The following is a 10,148-nucleotide window of genomic DNA, read 5'->3' as shown; positions in this document are numbered from 1 at the left end:
TAGGCAAGAGAACCTCATAGACAAGCTTTCTGTGTCCTATATAGAGAAATTTTCTTATACTATGTTTAACAACTATAATTGCAATACATAAAAGTAGTCAAAAGCAGGCACCCTGGTCTTAGCAGTAAATATTCATAAGGATTTGCATTTTAAAGTCAGTGTCCATCCAGAAGTTTCGAAGTTCTGTTTTCTCCTTCTTTCTTCCTTCCCTTTTTTACATCATCAATTTGAACTATTAGTACAGACTATATCCTATATATCTGGTCAGGATAATAAACTTGGCAAACTGAGCTCATATTTCAGGAGGATATTCCTAGGGTTACCACCTTCTCTGAAGCCTTCTCCTTATTGCCTCTGGCTGCAGAAGACTCAGGGCTACTTTGCCATCACCTGCCCTTCCATATGAGCCATTATATAGATATATTTTGGGGATGTTGTGATCTAGGTCCTGTTTCTACCAAAAGAATTTTAACAATGAGACAAAGTTCTTAAGAGGGGTGGCTCATAAGCCATAAGCCATGCAAGAGGAGAAAGCAGAAACAAATAAAAGAAGAGATGAGATAAAGTCAATAGAGGTAAGTTTAAAGCAAAGAAGTCAAAAGTATTATAGATAAAAAACCCAAACCAAACCAAAAACCTAGAGACATGGGAAGACAAAAAAGATAATGGAAGAAACAAAGGAGGAAATGGCAGGTCTGCAAGATCAAGGGTCAGCCCATTGCAAGGACCAGAGACCGACATTTCCTCATGTGACAAGTGCCTGACCAGCTGAGATTTTGCACATCTGCCTGGGGAGTGGTAAATATATTTATGCTCAGCCTAATAGCATGTTCATCTTATCTCATTACTGAGAGTATTAGCAAAACTTAGCTAACTACTAGGTAATTGTTATCACTGTGTATTTATAAGTGCATCATCCTGCTTTCAAATCTCCAAGCCTAGCCAAAAGTGCCCAAATAAAAGTCACTCATAGACATGAGGGTTACAGTGTCACAGAAGGAAGTAATCCCCTCTCCTTAAATATTTAGCCAACTGCACTACATCCTTCTCTCTCTCTCTCTCTCTGTGGCCTCCAGCATGGAAACGGAGGCAATGGAATGACTTAGAAACATTTTAATGGCAAGGTAAGTATCTCATTTGAGAGATTTGTTACCCTATTTCCTCTCCCAAAGAGAGATTTGGGAATCTTCTCATAAAGAGATGTAGAAATTGGCTCATTAGAAATGAAAATTATCATCATGGGTTCACTAAAAAGGAGTACTGTCAGAAGAAAATGACAGAGTGCACAGATGAGGACATCAGGACAGGAGCCAGTCTGATGTAATATAGTCTAGAATCCAGAAAGTCTTTTGACAGCATTTTTTATGTGAAGTTAAGCAGAACAGGCCTGGTTTCTGGACTAAAAGAGCAATAACCTGCATATAAAGCTGCCTGCTGAACTGAGAAGAGTGAGGTACTTGTAAATAGTGCTAAATCTCAGTTTTAATGGGGAGATGCCATCTTCAGAAAAATTGAGTGGTAGGCCCGGTTTTACTTAAGAGTATTAATATATTCACTGTCTGAAAAGAGTAAAGGGTTAATGTGCTGATTCGATGCAAAAGGAACATAATAAATCTTAACTACATAAATATTAATCCTTTCCTGTAATTGTACCATAAAACACAAATTTTATCTGAAAAAAGGTTAAAAGCATTAGACAGATTGGCAAATTTCTCTTTCTTTCCCTTTAAGACCAGTGGAGTTCTTTTTACCCTTTCAAAGATATAGACTTGTTTATAGCAGTTGGTTATCTAGCACCTTCAAGATTTGTGCTTCCAAACTCACGGAACTTGTGACCAGCTGAGGACCACCTGAGAAATAGAGGCCTAGTTTAAATCTTTTAAAATGAAAGCAAATCATTGAAGGTTCTTTTGGCTTTCAGATTTATATATATATATATATATATATACACACACATATCACAGTATCACAGTATGTTTGGGATTGGAAGGGACCTCAAAAGATCATCTAGTCCAATCCCCCTGCTGGAGCAGGAACGCCTAGGTGAGGTCGCACAGGAACATGTCCAGGCGGGTTTTGAATGTCTCCAGAGAAGGAGACTCCACAACCTCCCTGGGCAGCCTGTTCCAGTGCTCTGTCACCCTCACTGAGAAGAAGGGTGAGAAGAGGGAGAGAGGCAGAGACAGAGATAAGGGTGTTTACTCTCTGATAATCACTAGCCAGGTTGCAGCTAGATCTCTCAGGTTACAAAGGAGATTAAGGAGAGCCAACCAATGTACTGCATTGCAGTACTGATGCTTCAAGAAATGGCATGACACAGAGATGTCCCTGTGAGTTTTGTTTTTGCTCCCAGAGGTTCTTCTGAATAGACTCATAGATCATTTGTTACCCATCTGGACCTCTCTATCCACACAAAGTCCATATGCTGTCACTGGCGGTTGACCACTCTTCCCATGAGCTCAAGACGCTGTGTCTGAGCAAGTTTGCTGATTTCCATGGTGCTGTGTTTCTTGCTAGGGAGGGAAGATCCATGAAGGTCACAGCCTTAAATAGCCTTAAAAGGGGGAAGAAAGATATAAATTGTCTACACTTCCCTCTTCTCCCCTTTCTGCAGCCTACATTTGTTCAGCTCTGATGGGATGGAGAAAGGTGTGGTGAGGAGAAGAGGTCAGAGAGGGACGATTTATCTGGGCAGCAGGGCCATTGCAACAACAAAAGAAAAACAAAACACATGTAATGTTCAGGTAGTTCCAGGATAAATACAGGTTGCTGGCAATTCCAAATGGATGTGAAGAAATTAGGACAGTATTTATTTAAATTCACTACTTATTCTGAATGCACTAGTTCAAAAAGGGTACAAGGCAATCAGAATTTTTCAGAAGATTCTACCAACTTCTGGTAGTGCTAGAGCAACAACAAACAGAATAAAGACAACTTTATAAATGCATACAGTGGACACTTTATTGGACCACTTTTGCAGCTTTAGATGCTATACAGTTGACAGCTTAGATGATCTCTGGTCTTCAAAGTTGACTGAAATAGCGTGCAAGTGAAGAGCAGCCAAAATTGGGATCGTTCAATTTGACATGAACCCAGTGGTCTCAGTCATGTTTCAAGTGGAGAGATGCCCATGGCCCAGAAAAGTGCAAACCCCAGGAAAACACTAGAATCTGCCATGAGGCCACCCAAGGCCTGTCTGGCAGTGAAGACTTCAGTTTTCTCTGATGATGGATGTAAATAATTCAATTTTTAATGGGATAACAGGATTCCGTGAAAATGAAAAATGTAACTGGGGAGGATGGTGGAATGATGCAGGGTAATTGTTGTCTAGCTAATCAGGTACATAGGTCTGCCAGCTGAACCAGTGAAAGTGAAGTGACAACACAATCTTTCACTAATTTAAAGTCTGATTCTATTGCAAAGCAATTAATTTCTCACTTCACAAACAAAAGGTTGGCACTTGGATCCCAGCAGAGAAAGGAGCCTGTTTTAATCTTGCCTTGCAAAATTCCACTCACCCATTCAGCCAAGTGAGTTTGTTTATTGGCAGACAGGCAACTATCATTAGTTTTTAAATATGAGTAGAAAGAGCAAAGAAGCATAGATGGTGCTTGAGCTAATGCATTACCATCAGGATTTGCAAGGCTGCTTTAATCTGATCTATCATTGCATATTGTTGCACATTGAGTACACAGAAGGGATTCCCAAAGCATGGATGCTGAAGATGTAGGATACAGGGATACTTGGGCAGTATTGAGCACTGGCCTTAGTGAATGTGGAGAAAGAACTGCAAAACACAGGAGAAAGCTCTAAGTTCAGATAGGAGAGGAGAGGGGAGACAGAGTTGCAAGAAGTTCTGAAGGAGGAAACAAAAAGGGGGATTTCTCAGCAGCAGGCTATTACAGATTCTTAGCTGGAAGCAGAGAATGAATGCAGCTGTACTTGGGAGGGGATTAAAACATAAAAAGCAGAAAACTGATAAGAACAGGAAAATGGAAGTAACCACATGATATCTTTCAAGGCTGGTACTGCAGAACCAGGACAATCCATAATATTGTTGGCATGCATGTTAGTCAAATCTTTCCTGTCAACCAAAGGAGCACTTAGTGCCATCAACCTCTGCAGAAGTCAATTGTAGTTAATAAAAAAGCTTCTGCTTTTGATGATCCCCTACATCCTAAATTACCTAGAATCGGAGTGCACAGCAGCGCTTCACACAGATGAGGAGCACCAGCCCTGGTAGCACTGCTGTACACTAAGTGTGGTAGGAGTTTTCCTGAATCCATTTCCCTGTTGCAAGACTAAACAGATACAGAATTCCCCAAAATAGTTCTTATGCCAAATTATCCTAACTATAAGGCCAAGATGGCATTTGGGATGCACTCAAACTAAAATCTAAGGTGGGCACAACACATTTTGGAGAAACTACTAGGGGCAATGATTTTTTTTTCCCTGTTCAGACTAGGGAGAACTGGCTGGAAAGCCTGAACATCATTTATGAAATATCACAAAAGAAGACTTTACTAAGAAAAAGACAGTATGAAAGCAAGAAAGTAAGGATCAATAGGCTTCAACAAAAATAAACTGAAGAACTGTGACAAAAATTTTGTTAGGAATATATTCCAACAGATAAAGGTGTACTCTTTGAGAACTGGCACTACTGAGAGAAACTTTATTAAAGATATGATGACAAAGTGTCCCAATGCAGATGAAAGATAAGCAGCACTGCAGGAGAATATTACGACTGTATCAGAAGCTCATTGCAGATCTAAATATCAGAAAGGCATTGCAAAAAAATTAAGTGGAAAAGAAGACTTATACCTGCAGATGACTACTACAAAGGAATAGTCCAAGCATAAAAATATACAATCAAAAGAAAGAGTACTGCACAAGATAAAGCTAGCGAAAGATAGGATTAAGTAAGAAATACAGATGAGAAGCACAGAGAGGTAAGGGAGAACACAAAACCATGCCTGACAGGAAAGGAGAGCAATCAACAGCTGTTGTGAAGGCCGTCAGTTTGATATTGCCTTTGTTCCATCTTCAGGCAAAAGGTGAGGCACATTTAGATGAATTAGATATACTTGCATGAGTGATGTTTGATGAAATCCACCAATATTTAAAGAACAGTCTGAAAGCAGTTAGGGTCAAAAAGTGATGAAGGGTGGAGAGATCCCAAGGGAGGAAGGGAGGAAAAGTAAAGTATCTCTTTTATAAAGGAAAAAAGTATGGGGGAAAGAAGAGTAGAAAGAGACTTTGAACTACAGAACAGTCAGAATGCCTTCGTTTTTTTAGAAGAAACCTGAAACAAATGGCTAAACATCTATCTCAAAACCCAGGATCTTGTTAAGTGTTGAGAAACATTCAAACTGGGTGGTCAAAAGTAAATCTTGTGAAACTCTTACTTTTCCTGTTTATTTTATTTTATTTTATTTTACTTTACCAGGACATCTGGCCAAACAGATCAGGAAAAACTGTGATGAAGGAATCTTGATGTCAGTAAGATTTCTGACACTGTCCTCTATGCCTTTACTACGAACAAACCAGGAAAACATGGTACTAGAACAGAATGGACGATACTGAGAAAAGCACTCAGAAGAGTTGTTCCCTGAACTTAATTGTAAAAGTGAGGGCAGACTAGGGGTGAGCTTTCTAGGGTGATTCTTGCAAATAATATCCTAAATCTGGTCCTGTGCATTATTCTCATTCCAGCTCAAAAACAGGATTTGTGGAAGGCACAAGACTAGAGGGATGACAGGACTGGAATGCAAAGTGGTCTTTGTACAGTGAACAAACGTCTGAAATCAGCAAGACAAACACTATAAAGAAAAGAACAGAATATTGTACTTAGAAAAGAGAAACCAATGATTAAACACAAGCAGGGAGTAACTAATCAGGCTGCTAGAAAGGATCTGGAATTTTATGGAGCACAAAATATATGATGCTGTTGAAAATAAAAAATTGATCAATAAATAAAATTATACATTTCATATTGACACATTCAAGTTATATAAATCACAGGAAGCCATTTGTGATGCTGATTTATAATTCAGTGCATCAATGGCTGCCTTCATATGGTTTAGCTTCCAGCAAAGAAGTGCTCAGTGAGATGCAAGGTGAACATTGGGAAGGTGAGTGACAGGCAGGAACTGGCTACCCAAAAAGGCTGCAGAACAGCTTTTACTGAATGCTTTGAAATGACAAATGACACAAATATCTCTTGGGAGAAGGTCATGGCAGACCAGGATCCTGTTCCTCTGCAAGAGGATGGAGAAGATTATTGCTCAGAGGCCTTTCCATCCTTCTACATCTGTGATTCTAGCTTCATATGTGAAAAGGGTTTATAGCAGAGTTCCCTTTAAAGATAAGATATCTGAAGTTAGACTTCTTTGAAAAAACAAGTTGTAAAAGTAACCTAATGATGCAGGCCTTGGTTAAAACCTGGGCAACAGTTTGGGAGTTTTCATTTTCAGCCAGTCAGAATTACAGCCAAAGGCATCAGCATTGCTCTCGCCTGTGTAACTTAGAAGTGGGTAAATCAGAATTTTGTGCAGAATAGGAGGAGGAATGGGGCCACAATATTCTAGTTCTGCTTTACAGAAGGCAAGAATATCTGCTCTGAGTCAGGTCCAGGTGAGCGCAGCAAAGCAAAGAAAGATGTTCTTGAGAAAAAGACATTGAGGCCTTCAACAGGTCTCAGGAAGTTCTTTGCCAGAAATGTAGTGTGTTTATTTTCACTAATCCCCACCTATACACTTTGTATGCTGCCCAGAAACTTTCTTAATTTAGCCAAGAAAAATTGATTCTGAACATCCTTTCTGCAGATTGAAACTGAGGCCATTTCAAGGTGCTGGTTCTTAGCATCTTTCATTATTACAGACTTCTGTGGTTCCAACTCTTGATAGAAATGCCAAAGTGTGATGGGAGGATGTATTATCATTTGGATTTCATCTTGCCAAAGGATGTTTTCCATTGTTGTTTTTATTACCATATAAATTACAACTTTGACTAAAATGGCAGTGCCATGCAGGACTAATAGTGCCATAAAAAGAAAATTTATTCTAGAACTCCTTAAAAATATTGACTTAAAAGAACAATAAATCTGATTTTGTCTGCTGCTTCAAAGTATCATTTGGTTCATTCTAAATATCAAGCAGTAAAAAGTTAAAAACCCTCAAATAATGAATGAATCAAAATACGCAAAGAAGCCATCACCAAAACTGGATCAGGGAGAACAATATTCACTATCCACTCCTGGGTGAAGAATAGAATACTGGCTTATTGATCAGTAAACTTCAGCAATTCTTGAGCCAAGAAGCATGTCATTTCACTACTGAATTTTTAAGATGACAGTGGAAACAAGGCTTTTTCTGAAAGTTACTATGCTCATATAAGGCCATAACATAACTGGGCAGTACACGGAGCTTTAGGGCATCCTGTATCACATCAGAAATGTTGAGGCCCTTTGGGTATAACTCTGATTTGGGAATAACTCTATCAGCCTATTCACATTTATTTAAGAAACCACTCTCACGGGTTAATGTTGCACCAACAAGCTCTATGAGAGATCAAATGTCACCTGCTGTCCTCATTTGCTTAATTTTATTCAAATTAGGCATCGTCTGTCCTTCCACAGCCAGCATAAATCTGGCATAAAGCTTAAAGCCCACATAAGCTCTCACTAATTTGACAGAAATGTGACAGAAATTCAGCACTGGATCTGGATCGAAAATTGTACTGTTAAGGAATCTATTCATGCATACACCTGGTATTAATGATCACAGAGACACATGGCTTAAGGGGAAGGCTAGCAGTGTGTGAACTGGGTAAAGCCGAAACAAAAAGAGCTGTAAGGAGTTTCAGGCTCGAAAGGTGGCAGTATTGGGAAATGAGTTGAGATGACATTTATGGGACCACACAGGAGCTGATAGAAGAGGTGTACAGTAGGTGCTATCAATCAGCAACCTCATCTAGAGATATCTCCACATGTAGAGCACTCAAGAAAAAAACTGCAGTTTGGATACAGAAAGTGGAAAGTGTTGCTGCCCAAGAAAGCACCTGAGAAGCTCTCCAGAGGATTGAATGTAGTTTAGCAAACACTTCCACCAAACTCTTAGCCACCAATGGAGATCCAAGATAAAAGTTTGCTTTCAAAAACAAGCAGGCTGTTCTGGACAGGGCAACCAGTGAAGTGATTAATACTGCAGCAACCCACCTCCTGCATTCAGTGGCACTGGGGCATGTGTATGATAAAAAAGCTCTTACTGTGCTTATTCTGCAAGCCCTGAGAGCTTGACTGACTTGACCACACTACACAGTGTTGTTTTTGGCTACAAAGGGCTTATCAAAGACCTGATAAAATGAATACAGGAAGGTTGCTAAAGATATAGCCCTCTTTACTGTTGGATCTGAGCACTGATATCTAACATTTATCCTCACAACACTCCTGGGATACAGCAGCTGAGGCACATAAAGCTAGAAGCTGTATGTTCAAAGATAGTTCAGAAACTACCCAGCTTGTCAGGTGGATAGTCTTTGAAGCTCTAGAGCTTCAATTTAGATGCCACAGTCAGTCTCAAAACTTCCTTCTGGCAACTAGAACTTCAAGTTAGATGACAGTTTCAAAACTTCCCTCCAGCTACTACCCTAAGACTTGTGATACTTCAAAAAGGAATCCAAGTTTCTCCAAGTTGACACATACAAAACTGCCAGGATACTGACACCATGACAGTAATCATGAGCTGCCTGAGCTATTCAGAGCTGTAGTTCAGAACCTGGAAGATTTCCAGATGATGCTTTTCTCCTTTTTGTGGACTGGGACTTCTGAGATGCAGAAAACTGGAGCTGAAGGGATTCATGGTCAAGTCTTTAACATCTCAGCTACAAGTCTCCGTCACTGGACTAAGAATCAGAGAATGGTTTGGGTTGGAAAGGACCTTTAAAGATCACCTAGTTCAAGAAGTCAGCTCACATCTGATTTTTCCAGGTACTTATTTGAAGACACTTGAATAGAAGTAAAAGGCAGGAACATGGTGATGGAGGAAATCTCAGCTTGGACACAGAGTTAAAATCTCTGTGCTAAATCAAGCACAGTTGAATTCTGAACACACCTCACTTAAATTCCAGGTAAGTGCTGAGCAGCCAGTAAATTAGCCTGCATTGAGCCTTGTGCTGCAATGACCAGAGAGCTTTCTTTTTTAAAGACAGCTCACTATACTTTTCTGAAGAACCTTATTAGAGGTAAGAGCACAAGCATCAGATGCATTGGCATGTCTACAAGATAAAAGTGTGGTGCTGCTCAGAAATGCTAGTTCAAGTTCCCAAAGCCACAGAGCCTCACTAAGATAACTTTGCATCCAGAATACCAAGCCCTGCTTCACTACAGGGTAATGTAGTCGCACATTCAATCTGAGGGCACTAATAATAACTCCTCTTTGTGTTCAGCAGCATGCACACACTGTTTGCAGTGTAAATGTGCCACCACCAGCAGGGTAAATTACACTGGGCAGTCAGCATCAGAAAAAGGACACAAAGCTTCCCTTGTGCCTCAAGCTCCACCACTTTCTTTGCCAAAGAGCTTCCCAGAATAGGCAGGGGAAATGGCTGGGCTTGAAATACAAGCCTTCACACACCTTCTGTCAGCCCTGTGTAGAGAAGTGAGGCATGAACGCTGAGGCACACCACGGCTGCAAGGGCAACAGAGGAGCCACAGCCGCGTGGGGTCCTTGTAAGCGGCCCCTTTTTTTCCTCCCTGCTGCACACAGATATCGGCGGTAACCAGAACACAGCAGTGCGAAAGAAATGTGTCTCTACAGAGGCGACACTAAAGAGAAGAAATAACCTGACAGCTCATCAGCATAGTACTCGTGTTTGGCTGAATTTAAATAATTCTCACAGGCAGGGATTGTTATTCCTTGACACTACTCCATATGTGAAGATCTCTACAAGCGAATACTTCTGCTCTTTCTGATTTACTCTGCACACAAGACCTTCTCTCGAAACTTGACAGTAAATATTGCATTTGTTTATTTTCTCAAATAAAATGGAATGACCAAGCTCAAGGCTGCAAAGTCAGTATAAGAGTGTCAAATTTATTCAGAGAACATGCACAAGGCTATAGTAGGAAAATGCAACAAATTAGGGTGAGG

Source organism: Streptopelia decaocto (genome assembly GCF_964273445.1).
Source record: "Streptopelia decaocto genome assembly, chromosome: 1".
NCBI classification, from domain to species: domain Eukaryota; kingdom Metazoa; phylum Chordata; class Aves; order Columbiformes; family Columbidae; genus Streptopelia; species Streptopelia decaocto.
This window is presented reverse-complemented; position numbering follows the sequence as displayed.